General features: G+C 41.0%; 1 long non-coding RNA gene across 1 annotated transcript in view; it reads right to left on the reverse strand.

Moving 5' to 3' along the window:
- Positions 1-636: 636 nt before the first annotated feature.
- Positions 637-14021, reverse strand: part of LOC133068340 (uncharacterized) — a 37344-nt gene continuing 23959 nt past the window's right edge. The window contains exons 2-4 of the long non-coding RNA XR_009695495.1: positions 4043-4102; positions 1589-1738; positions 637-1170 (exon numbers count right to left, since the gene is read on the reverse strand). This is a non-coding gene — a long non-coding RNA (uncharacterized LOC133068340). The remainder of the gene's footprint in view (positions 1171-1588; positions 1739-4042; positions 4103-14021) is intronic.

Genomic DNA, 14021 nt, shown 5'->3' on the forward strand with positions numbered 1-14021 from the left:
CTATCTCATGCATGTCTTAGTATCACTTGGTAAAAATGCTCAATAAATGTTCGTTATTCCTATATCTTATTAGGAAACATAGGGTCTCTTCCATCACTACCACCACCCCCCAGTGTATAGCCAGTATATTCTTTAGTGATGGATTTGTGTAACACTTCAGTCAGGTACACCAAAGACAGAACAGTGAAATCTCTGGTGAGGGAAAAAAAATGCAGCTGCTAAAATAAAAGGAAACCAAAACTAGAAAGGAAATATCTCTAAGTGCAGAGGTTTTGGTCCACAGAATAAATCCGCTCATTCTTCCCTAGCCCTTGACTCCCAACACTGTCTTGTTGGCTCAGAATCCTCTCGGGTAAGTTCTTGATTATGAAATGCCCTTTCTCTGGTGGCCTGCCAAAGCCTGCTCTGCAGACTCCCAGGCTACCCTGGCACTGCTGGTGGTGAGAAGCCTTCTAACCCCGAGGGCCTGACTAATGTGTGTGCATGTTCCTTTCTCAGACAGTTCTGCAGGCAGGCAGGAGGAGGGCCATTAAGCAATCCACGTGGTAATTTGTTTTTTCTATTTCTTTGGGCAGTTCTTCCAGGATGACATAATGATATGTGCTAACAATGAAAAATAAAGGCACCGCAGCTGTATCTCTTCATACTTGGGTTTACTTTGGAAATCAACAAACAAACAAAAAAGAAATTCTCTCCTGTGCTTTCTTGATGAATAATCCATGGCTCCCACAATGCCCTCACACCAGTGGAAATGGAAACATTTGAGGACTTCTACAAGCTGATTTGCCTTCATGATATCAGATAACTAGTTTTCCTGTTTTAACTGCATGAGCAGGGTTTAGGTGTCACGAGGTCGGAGAGCATGGAATTTTTTTTTAAACTTAGGGTAAACAATGAAACCCGATAACTTAGTCAGGGCATATGGCTGAAGAACAAGCAGTCACTAATATGAGTCATATCGCATTAATAAAGCATGACTCTAAGGGCATATTTGGATCAAAATATTTCAGAGAAACTGTAAAACTGAAATATAACAACAGAGCTCAGACTCCTACTTAGGAATTACTAAGAGGTAGGTTTGAAAAGTTGAACCGTAGGACATGTGGGTCTGCTGGAGTCTTCCACAGGGATGCCTACAGCCAAGCATTAAGTCTGTTTAGCGCATCAGTCCTGTGGGAAGAACAGGAAGAAGGCAGAAGATCAGAATGCGCAGAGTCTTTCTCAGTCGGCCCTCCCACACCCACTCAAGTGTCTTGCAGCGCCTGGCCGAGCTTAATAGAGTCATGAGAAAAAGGAAGAACAAAGAAAGAAGGAAAGAATTGGCCCCAAGGAGTGCTCTCCCACTCTAAATTTGCTTTGGATGTTCTGAGGCACAGGGAAATCTTTCTAGATTTTCTAGAACCTTCTGTGCTTTAAGGTCCGGCCTGGTGAGTTTGGAAAATGATTAACAGCATGGTATCAAGAATCAGACCATAGAAAACAACTTGAAGTTCTGGTTCCACCCTGCACTAGTCCCATGACACTGAGCCATTCCTCTCTAAGCCTGGGCTTTCTTGGTTGTGAAACAGAAATAATCACAGCAACGTACCTCCTCCAGCTGCTGTAAGGATCACAGAAAATCACAGTGCATGGCACAGTCTCTGATGCATAGTGAGTGCTCAATCTAGGTCGTTACTGCTCTGTTGTTGTCATCATTGTTATTTTGAGTCAACTACCCCAGTTATGGATACTTTTATATCTGGAACAGGAAATAGGCAGGAAAGAAGTTAGTAGGAGCAGGGTTCAGGCATGGACACACGCTGAGCATTTCAGCATCCTTAGATGCCACCAGCTGTGCTTGCTCCATTATTTAATTCGGTTCAGCAAGTGTGTTTTGAGTTCCTTCTCTGTAGAAGATTCAGGAAAAAGTTCTAGGAGTATTCTGGGATCCAGGGGACACGGTAATGTTCCTGCCTCACAAAGGGGTATTTCACAAATGTGTCTGTTCAGTTAGTGATGAAATTGGACATAGTCTTTCAAAATATCAGATTGGCCTTTTTGAATCTGAATTAACACACACATGATCCTGACCCCTATCCTCCTTCTCCCCCAAATATAGATAGATAGATATAGATATAGACATAGTATTAGTATGAAAAGTGAAAGTGTTAGTTGCTCAGTCTTGTCTGACTCTTTGCGACCCCATGGACTGTAGCCCCCCACCCCCAGGCTCCTCTGTCCATGGAATTCTCCAGGCAAGACTACTGGGGTGGGTTGCTGTTCCCTTCTCCAGGGGATCCTCTCAACCCAGAGATCAAACCTGGATCTCCTGCATTGCAGGCAGATTCTTTACCGTTTGCGCCACCAGGAAAGTCCATTAGTATAGTATTAGAATCATAAGTATAGTAGAGTAGGATATTATAGCTAGTATTAGTATAGTATAAAACAATTTCAGTTTAAAATCCCTTTTAAGTTAAAATTTAAATATCAACTACCTGCATTAAATATGTCTAAGCAAAAGAGTTTTTTTCCCCTAAATATCCTTTGAGAAAAACACGGTTCCAAATGTTTAAACACTATATCAACCTAAAGTTTCCCTGGTGGCTCAGACGGTAAAGTGTCTGCCTACAATGTGGGAGACCTGGGTTGGGAAGATCTCCTAGAGAAGGAAATGGCAACCCACTCTAGTACTCTTGCCTGGAAAATGCCATGGATGGAGGAGCCTGGTAGGCTACAGTCTATGGGGTCACAAAGAGTCGGACATGACTGAGCGACTTCACTTTCAACCTAAAGCATGAAGACCCTAGTCCCGTTCTGCTTGTCTCTGTACCTAAAGTATTTGTCAGCCTCAGTGAGAACATGGATGAATCATGCTTCTTTAATAATTTGGCATATAACTTCTGCTTCAATTTTTAATTTTTTTGGTATGAAAATTTTGGCTTTAATTTTTTTGATATAAAAGAATATTAAGGTCAGAAACTGAATGGTGGTCTAGGACCCTACACTGAGTCTCCCAACCAAATTTCAGAATATATTCTTACATTTGCAGACTAGAACCTGTATCTTAGATATCTCTCCTAACCACTTGCCTTCATTAGGCCAAACAAAAACAAAATTAGGGGATCAACTAAGATAGACAAGCAGGTCGGTAAACTGAGATGTTGAACTCATTCATGAAAAGTATATGGAAGATGACGGGGGCTCAAATTGCCTTCCTGATGTCGAGTGAGTCACAATGCCACATGGCAGAACTGTGCTGGGCTCCAAAGAGGCCTAGTCTAGAAAGCTGTCTTTTCCACTTGAAGCTGAATGGCCCTTGGTCTCCTGTCAGTCATGGGGACGTGGATGGATGGATGGAGATGCACTGGGCCTTTTGTCTGCAGGTGCAGTCAGAGCAATTATTTTCTGCACCAATGTGTAGATGGGCAGGGGGATCTTGACTCTGACCTCTATTTTTTAAATATTTTATCTTTAATTGGAGGATAATTACAATATTTTGATGGTTTCTGCCACACATCAACATGAATCAGCCACAGGTGTACACACATTCCCTCCCCTCTTGAACCTCCCCCTACACCTCCCTCCCCATCCCACGTCTCTAGGTTGTCACAGAGCACCAGCTTCGGGTTCCCAGCAAATTCCCACTGGCTCTCTGTTTTGCATATGGTCGTGTATATGTTTCAGTGCTGCTCCCTCAAATCATCCCACCCTCCCCTTTCCCCACTGTGTCCAAAAATCTGCCCTTTATGTCTGCATCTCCTTTGCTGCCTTGCAAGTTGGATCATCAGGGCCATCCTTCTAGATTTTATATATATATATGTTAATATACAATATTGGTCTTTCTCTTTCTGACTTAACGTCACCTGTATGATAGGCTATAGGCTCATCCACCTCATTAGAACTGATCCAAATATGCTACTGACTCTGATCATTAATTTCCACTCATCAAAAGACTGATCCTCCCCCTGTGTGGGAAAGCGAAAACGTTAATTTTTATGACTGCCGTGGCTTTTACCAGCAAAAAAAAAAAGGTTTGCAAGTTAGAATGAAAAGTACTACATACCTGGAAAGGTGTTTTCTGTGGTATCTCTCAGCTGTATGGGCCTGATGCCGAAAGGAGTGCCTTTAAAGAAAAAAAAAAAAAAATCTCTGCACCAAGTGAACCTCTGCTAGTTTCCAGAGAGAGTAAAGTCCATTACACCCAGCTAGTCTGCCCATATCCCATATTGTGGTCCCTATCTAGGGAGGGGGATGCATGGATATAAATGTTTGGTATATTCTTGAATCTCTAATGTCCTCTTTTCTTAAGTTCTGAAGCTACTTCAAAAGACTATTGTAATTATTTGAGCTCAAACTAATCTTGATGAGATTTAGGGAAAAGAACACCTTCTTTTCCCCAAATAGCTTCCCAGGTACCATCTTTCCTTCTGTTTCCAAAGCAGCCGCTGGCCCCCTGAGCCCTGGTGTCCTTCCTCAGGAGTGAACTCTTCCCTGGAACCCTTCCCCCCAGCCCTCCCCGCCCTGCCCGCCTGGACTTCCCTCAGCCTGTCTGCCACAAGCTCCGTCTGTTTCACAGATGACCTTTTCTCTTCCAAACTCAGTCTTTTTCCGGCTCACTTCTGCACATCCCTTGAGCATCAGTTTAAAAACGGCTCCTCACAGGAAGTCTTCACATCGTGGACGGTGGCTCTTCACCCATGCTCCCGATTCCTGGACGATGACTTCTCAGGCCCTTCATGCAATGCTTCGTGACTGCAGTTTTCCTGCTCTGTTCAGAGACTATTTCTGTTTTACTGTTGCATCCCAGAACCCAGCACCATGTGTACACATGATAGGTGCTCAATAATCTTTGATGGAAATAAAAGAGAGAGAAGATAGGAAGAGAGAGAGAGAGAGAGAAAGGAAGGGAAGGACGAATGTGAGAGAAAGGGCAAAAGAGCATCACTGCAGAGGCATTCCTGGTTTGTCATGCCTCTTCCTCTCTCATCTCCTCCTCACGGAACAGCCATTAAGTAAAGAAAAATTAAAATCATCCTTGCCTCAGTATGTACGCCAATTTGATACTTTTTTTTTGTGATCCTTCTAGGTCTTGCCTCCATGATTTAAATATACAATTTCAAAGCCAATTTACTCAACAAGCACAAAGCATCTTGTCTCTCTCATATACACCTCAGTAAATAAATGACAAAATATGTTACGATACAGTTTTTTCACTTAAGGTTTGAAAGTCTTACACAAGTTTTCTTGTCATCAGGTAAGTCCAGCTTGACAGTGGCATTACAAAACTAAGACACTAGAAATAATATTATTTGGGGGTGCAGGTGGAGATGATGTGTATCCTGGCAAAAATCTAGAGAAAAATGTGGAGTTTGAGTAGTTATACATTGTATTATCATTTGATTTGACTAGTAACTAATGCTTGAGGTCTCCATTTATTTAAAGAAATAGATGCCTAGTGTTTTAAATAAAAAGAAAGCTTGACACCGCCCCTCTCCCTGGCATGGGATGTAGAAATTAGAGCAAAGATGTGTCAAAGCCCCTATAGATCATTCTCTATAGGATTAAAAAAAAAAAAATCCCAGGGTGTATAACGCTATAAAAGAGAATATTGCACTGTCTGTGGATATGAACTAGATAAAAATTTTTCAAAGCAACTTTTTGTTGTCTTTCATGAATTTCCCTTTTTTGTGTGCAGAGAAGATAGATATGAGCGAGCACAGTGCCACAGCATTGTGGAGGAGAATCATACACAGCCATCTGTGATATCGTCTCTATTTCTCACTTTCTCACCTGCAGGCAAGTAGTTCAGGGAAGGTAGAGCGCCAGAGCAGGGCAAGAAACTGCATACTGGGTAGATTCACTCATGATGAGAGATTTCAGAAGTTAAAATTACAGAGTCAGGGCTGGAAAGTAAGAGAGATTTACTTAGGCATTAAAGATAGGTGCTGGGCAGTAAAACTGATAGATCCTTATTACATTGTCCCATAAGAGACTGGGCCACTCGGAGAAGTTAATGCTAAGGAAATTTAAAGCAAGTTAGAGGAAATACTTCTTCACCTGGTAGAATTCATTCTGAGGAATTTGCTGCCAGCAGCAGTCATAAAATCAATCACTGGGTTGCATTTTTCCAAAGGGTAGAATAATATATGGCCCACTCTTCTGACTAGTTGGGGAAGATAAAAGCAATCAATTCACCTGCTTCTAGAAGATCACAGTTGATTACAAGTGGGGTCAGCAAAAAGATGTCCCCCACACTTGATCAGGATAATTAAAGAGTGTTTGCCCATGCTCACCTGTCCTAGAAGAAATGTCGAAATAGGATGCAAAGCTCAAATGACCTGATCTAATATGACAAATGTTTGTTGACAGGGACAAAAAATTAAACAATGAAAAAAAAAACTATTCCAGGAACTAATTATAGATAGTCCTAAAATATTTTTCATAAAAACATTTTTCTGATACTATATATATGACATGATGTTTTTGTTTTTGAATCTGATTTGCTTGACTAGTACTCTCAGAATAAATCTGCCAAGTTTGAAAACAGTTAGCAAACATGACTTTCTTTTTCCCAATAGAGCATAGTTTAGTCAGAAGTTATACATGCACTGGAAATGTTAGCAAGGCAATGCTAATTCCGAGGTTGTCATGTAAAATATCAATAACAAATCCCCTGGATAAAGGCATCTCAGTTTAAAATTAGCTTCTTTTTTATGCAATCTGCTCCATTTTTTAAACTTTTTTTTTTCCTTGAAATTGTAGTGTATTCTCTAGAAATTCACTTTTTGCTACAACCCATGTATTAAAAGTCGTATTGTAACTTTGACATCCTCACATATGAACTTCTGAACAAGACACCTAAAAAGGCATTGTTGGAAGTATGGCTGGAGCCTGCATTTTCATTTGGGGACAAAAGTGTGTAATACAATCTAAAAAAAAAAAAGAGAGAGAGAGAAATTGTGCTAAAAACTGCAAAGTAAAAGAAAATCCTGAATATGTCATAATAAAAGCAGATCTTGAATTTCAACAAAGTGTAGCCATGCTGAAAAGGCAAAGAAAAGTCATCATTGTCACCTCCTGGAAACCAGGAAATGTTACTGACTTTAACGGACAGTGACCTGTCTAGTTTCATTACTCATGTTAAAAAAAAAAAAAAAAGCAAAAGTAAAGATAAAAGGTGTCTGGAAGTTCTTTCATGATAAACCTCCATAACTTGCAATAATAGTTATAAGTTGAGCTTAAAAACATCATTATTTTCATAACCAGGTCTTATTAAAACATTGTCCTGACAAAAAATTTCAACAATGAAAGAGTAAATGCCATATATGAATTTCAGGAGAGCTTTCTAGAGTGGCCATGGCACTGCTGGAAGCTCTAGAAGAATTCCTGAATCAGCTCACGGGACAGCTTACTGCTACAAGCGCTCCTTGTGGAAGGGACATTCCCTGGAGCCAGCCTCCCTCAGATTCAGTCCCAAGGAAGCCTTCAGCTGAGTGCCTTGGGCAGGTCATTTCTCTCCCCTTGTCTCAATATCCTCATCTATAAAGTGGGGACCACAGTAATGCCTGTGCCACAGGATTGTTTAAATAATCTAAAGTAACTAAAACTGTGCCTGGTATGTCACCGAGTGCTCAGTGTTATTTTCTTTCAATCCCTTGAAAATCTGGGTTTTAAAGGGAGTCATCTTTCCCCTGCTTCCCTTGTAGCTCAGCTGGTAAAGAAGCCACCTGCAATGTGGGAGACCTGGGTTCGATCCCTGGGTTGGGAAGATCCCATGGAGAAGGGAAAGGCTACCCACTGCAGTATTCTGGCCTGGAGAATTCCATGGACTGCATGGGGTCGCAAAGAGGCGGATATGACTGAGCGACTTTGACTGCACTATCTTTCCTCTGGGAGAGAATGGGACATCAGAGGTCATTTCTTCCTTTGTGGAGTTGGGTGTAGGAATGTGGAAGTTTCCAAGGTTACACTCTCTCCTCATTCTGGTCCCTATCCTTTTTTCTGCCTTCTCTCCTGCTAGTGTGAAAAGTGAACGTGTTAGTCACTCAGTCCTGTCTGACTCTTTGTGACCCCCATGGACCGTAGCTTGCCAAGTTCCTCTGTCCATGGAATTCTCCAGGCAAGAATACTGGAGTGGGTAGCCATTCCATTCTCCGAGGGATCTTCCTGACGCAGGGATCAAATGTGGGTCTTTTGCATTGCAGGCAGATGCTTTACCCTCTGAGCTGCCAGAGAAGCCAGCTTGCTCCTTAAATTCTGAGCTCCTTAATCCTGATAGATTTGCTCACTCCTCACAGTCCTTGCATCTCCTCGGCCCAGAATAGTTGCCTCTTTCCTCCTCCCACCAAATCCTGATATGGCTGATCCACACTCCTCCTCCAGCCCTCTCCTTGGATGTCATCACCCTGGAGAGTCCCCCCCACACCAAATCTGCGCTCGATGCTCCCGTCCACATGCTCACAGCCCTGCTCTCTTAGTCACCGCCTCTTATTTTCTGCTGACTCTCTGCCTCCACCATTAGACTAGAAACTCCCCTTGGCAGAAAGTTGGCCCCGCCATGGACCAGTGCTCTCGTCACTGAGCTCCAGTTCTGACACCTTGAGATGAAAGAAAGCATCAGGACCAGCAGGAAAGCCTGCCCCCTTCCAGGAACACACTTCCTATTTCCCTTCGCGTTTACTTGACAAAATCACTTGCTGATGAGGCTCTGCTCAAAAGAAATGGATGTTTTGGCTATCATACTCAAAGCCAGGTTACAGAAGAACCATGTTGGGGCTGCATGGAAATAATTGGCCTACCTTTATAAAACAAACACTGGGGAAATCTATAATGCAGCCTGAATTGGGACAAGTTCAAAACAAAGTAAAAGGGGAGAAATAACTTTCTTTGAGGTTTATTTAGTCTGAAAAACAGGACTCCAATGGGTGGTAGTGTTGTTTACATTAGTCTAAATTGATCATGTTGTAGAATTTATATTTATCTCCTAGAATATGCAGGATAGTATTAACCCTATAATCTGTTGAGTACAAATAACAGATACTTGGCTTTATAATGGATGATCAGAAAGGCAAAAAAGATAGATCAAGCAATTAGATGCAAGCATGGTGAGAGGGTAAAGCGTCTGCCTGCAATGAAGGAGACCCGGGTTCAATCCCTGGGTCGGGAAGATCCCCGGGAGAAGGAAATGGCAACCCACTCCAGTATTCTTGCCTAGAGAATTCCATGGAGGGAGGAGCCTGGTAGGCTCCAGTCCATGGGGTCGCAAAGAGTCCGACATGATTGAGCGACTTCACTATGTCACTATGTCACTATGTCATTATGGTGAGGTAAAAGACTGATTCAGGCAATTTGCTCTCCTGTTTTAGCCTTACCTAAAAGATGCAGTTAACAGAGGCATAAGCATGGAGCAATCCAGATGAATGAGTCAAATCTTTATTTCTCTTTGTGAATGAAGGTTAAATAAGCATTTAGAGATATAAGATGAGAACAATACCTGGAATATTGAAGCATGAATTTACATACAGAACCTTTGCTAAGCACTGTCCACGTAATATTTTATTTAATCATCACAAGAATCCTATGAGGTATGGAATGGTTAAAACAATACAGTTGAATAATTTGAGGCTAAATGATTAAGAAACTTGCCCAAAGTCATACAACAATCAGCGGTCAGTCTTAAAACCCTTGTTCACTTGACTCCTGAGTTTTTTTCTTGAACCTTCCAATGAACACTACAGCCTTCACCCAAATTCAGATGCAAGATGTAGTGGGAAAAACCTGAGGTCTGGACTCCAAACCTCACAGTAGTCATCAGTTTGAGCAGATCACTCCATCTCTGTTTCATTAGTTTTGATAGGAGAAAAGTAATATTCTTATCTGTCCTTCCTGCCTTCCAGAGCTCTCATGATGATCAAGTGAGATGGTGTACATGCAAGAACTTAAGAAGCAGGAGTGTGCTATACAAGTATCAGTTGATAGAGTTTATTTACAAGCATAGCCTGTTGATGGATTTGTATCACTTTACTTGGTATTTAAGGAATATTTTATGTATGATGGTTGCAAATGAGTTCCACCAAAACTAGATATGACAGGTAGATGAAAATGATGGACTTTGCCCACAGAGATAAATGGACATGATTTGTAGAAGGAAGTGGTTGTCCCATAACTGCACTCCAGGCTTGGGGTACCAGTAACTGGCATTTTTAGAAAGTTAGAACATCAAAGATAAGCTTCCTCTTCTGAAGGCAGTTGTATTTGGGATCAGCACTGCTTACCAATTAAGCAAAGGTAAATCCAATTGAATAACAGGGAGCCTGGGGATTGAAAAGCTATCTTATCTAAAGCGTAGACCAGCATCTCCAAGTTTATTTACCTGAAGAAGACTGATCACTTACAAACTTTTTTTTTTTTTTTCCATTTATTTTTATTAGTTGGAGGCCAATTACTTTACAATATTGTAGTGGTTTTTGCCATACATTGACATGAATCAGCCATGGATTTACATCTTACAAACTTTCAAAATTTTGTTTTATAGCTTATAGACATTCCCTCCCCCCAATATATTTTTCTATTAAAAAAATTGTGAAAATTATTATCAACTTCTATTACATGTGTAAAGAAAACTTCTATTACATCTGGGAAACTGTAGTGTTAAAGAGAAGAAGGTAAGTTGAGATCTGATTTCATCTATCAGATTTTTCCACCTGTCCTTAGCATCCTAGCTCTCTTTGCTTTCAACATAAAATAACACTCTTGGCGGTAATAATCTATGTTTCTCTCCTGCATTGGTTGAGTACTCGAGAATACAGTTGAGTACTGGAATAGATATCTGTAATTTTTCTCTGCGCAGCATCCATTCCTTCTTTATGTAATAGAAGCTGGATTTTCTGTTAAGATAACACCTCTTTTCTGTATCTCAGTCCTTAAGGTTTAAATAGAGCTGACTCCACCCACTGGGTGCCGTTGACAGATAACTGAGACCTGACCAATCAAAACAATGGTGACTTTTCCAACGCTGGGCATGAGACTCAATCAAACCTATGGTTATTAACCCTGAAATGTTTGATGCAACTACCAAGACAAAAAGAAAGCTAAACTACAAAACTATAATCTTTGAGGTACTAGTGGCCATCTTTGCTGCCACTTGAAAAGAATCTACTTGAGAATGACGTCAACACAAAGAAAAGCAGAATCAAAAGATAAAAAATCATTTCCTAGGGGTATTAGTTGCACACTTAGCTTTTCCCTCCTCTTTTCCATGACTGGAGGTAATATATTCTTTTTTGATCAAGCCAGTTTCTACCCTGGTTCTATTAGCTGCAACTGGAAGCAAGCATTATTATTTCTATTAGTTGCAACCATTAGCCCAATGTTCTATTCAGTTCAGTTCAGTTCAGTCGCTCAGTTGTGTCTGACTCTTTTCGACCCCATGAACCACAGCACGCCAGGCCTCCCTGTCCATCACCAACTCCCGGAGTCCACCCAAACCCATGTCCATTGAGTCAGTGATGCCATCCAACCATCTCATCCTCTGTCATCCCCTTCTCCTCTTGCCCTCAATCTTTCCCTGCATCAGGGTCTTTTCAAATGAGTCAGCTCTTCGCAGCAGGTGGCCAAAGTATTGGAGTTTCAAGGTTCTATTAGTTGCAACCATTAGCCCAAGGAGATGTACCAGTTGTACAAAATTTCTACATATGACATATACTGTCTATCAGTACTTCGAAAGCTTCTAAGGAATAGAAAGTAGATATAGAAAGGGAATTTGTAGAGCTGAGTTTACTTCATTTGTTTCATATTCCTTCTTTGCTCTTGATTATCCCAGAATATTGAGTAATAAGTAACAGCAAACATGCGTATAGTATATGGAATATGAGAGGCATTCTTTTAATCCCATGTCTTAGTTATATTATTATTCCCAACTAAGGTAAACAGAGCAAAAAAAGTCTTTGTATTTCAGAAGAGTATTGGAGACATAAGTTGAGCCTCAATGTAACACCCTCCAGATGTCAGGGTGTGTTATATTTTTCTCAACATAAGAATCTAGAAGAAGCATCCGAGGTTAAGAGTCAAATTATGCTCCTCTTCCTACCACGGAAAAGCTGTTGAAGCTTGGAGAAAGTAACCTGACTATTTATTTTACACCAGGAAATCCACAATGCTAGGAGAAAGGATGGAAGCAAACCAGCTTGTGCTTCAGTGCCAGTTTTGAAAATCACAGCTTTGAATTCTAGTCCCAGGGTCACCACTCACTGGCTGTGTGAGCTTGTATGCGTATTCTCATTGCCTTGGGTATCTGTAAAATTAAGTCAGTGACATGCAACCTCCTTATTTCTCATACATTATGTGTAAAGCACATGAGAAAAGATACTTGAAAATAACTTCAGAAGTTTCTGTCTAAGTACATACAGGATATTGTTACTACTTGAGTGTAAAAAAAAAATCATTTTTGCTTAAGAAAAAGAAAACTCTCTGCTAGTGAGATGTGGCCTGGAACTCCTCTAAGCCACAACCAGAGAATAAGCTTTGCCTGGCATATGATAGAAAAGGATCATTTAAAAAATCACAGCAAGGTCATCATTCTCCATTCACACCTGATGATTTACTCTACATGCGCTATGTGCTAAGTCACTTCAGTCATGTCTAAATCTTTGCAACCCCATGGACTGTTATCCACCGGGCTCCTCTGTCCATGGAATTCCCTCCTCCAGGGGCATCCTGAGGGTACCCCTGGATCCTGCCGAGGCTGGAGCCCGGCAGAACCCGTGTCTCCTGCGTTGGCAGGTAGGTTCTTTACCACCAGTGCCACCTATCCGTGTGCCATTATTTCCCACAGAGGAAGGAGTTAACTGCTGCAAACATAACAGCAGAAATAATAGCCGGTACCAAAAGAGCTGAGTTCTAGTACTGACTCTGTCCCTGGATTATTTTGTGACCTAGGACACAGCCCCTGCTAGTCCTTGGTTTTCTTGAAGGGATTAAATTTGTGATGTGGTAGACAACACGGACACTCACCAATATCCGGCTTTCTGCTGCTTTCCAAAAATAAAAGACTATATTTTCCAGACTCCTGGCAGTTATGCTTAGCCAGACGACTAGTTCTGGTCAACAGGGTATGAGAAGAAAGACCAAATGCTACTTCTGGTCATGAAGCCTTTCAGTAATCTCTTCCCCTGCTGCAGCCACAGAGGATGCCATTGATTCAAGTGAAAGCGTTAGTTGCTCAATTGTGTCCAATTTTTTATGATCCCATGGACCGTAGCCCGCCACACTCTTCTGTCCATGGAATTCTCCAGGCAAGAACACTGGAATGGGTTGCCATTCCCTTCTCCAGGGATTAATTCAGGGTGGTCCAGCAATAGATAGTAAAGCGTCCATCATCTTGGGCTCTGTGTAGGTACGTGGAACAGAATCCCCTTGCCAACCTGCCACTGATATGTAGAAAAAAGTCTTTGTTCTGTTAGATTACTAATACTTTAGTGCTAATTTGTTACAGCAGCATAATCTAGTTTACCCTTACAAATAAAATTATTTCCATGTTTCCTCTAAACTCTCATTGATACAATTGCCATGCCATATGTTTTTAATGCTGAGATAATGGATTTAGAGCAAAAAGAAGCTATGAATCCCACAGATCTTCTAGGATATTTTTCTTTATAAGTTGCAAGGAGAGATAGATTTATAAAGATAAGGAAAGGCTCCATGGAATTTCTCTACCCCTAGGAGGGGGCATTCTACAGAATTTTCTCGATTATGCTTTCCAGTTCCTCCCACCAGGACTTTTAAAAAGTTAAAAGGTGTGTTTTATCTTGCTAAATATCTAAAACAAATGGGAATCAAACTTGGAAGACACATGTTAATATAAAAGTGAACAGAACAAAAAAACAAACAAAAAATAATGAACAGAACAGAAATGTAGCTTTAATATCATTAGACGTTACATTTAATTTGTTCATCATATTTATTTGCAGATGTGTCCCAAAGGGCTTGAATAATATTCTAGTGGGATCTACCTATAAACTCACTTGTTGGGCAAATTCCAAAGT

This window comes from Dama dama, chromosome 13 (assembly GCF_033118175.1).
Source record: "Dama dama isolate Ldn47 chromosome 13, ASM3311817v1, whole genome shotgun sequence".
NCBI classification, from domain to species: Eukaryota; Metazoa; Chordata; class Mammalia; order Artiodactyla; family Cervidae; genus Dama; species Dama dama.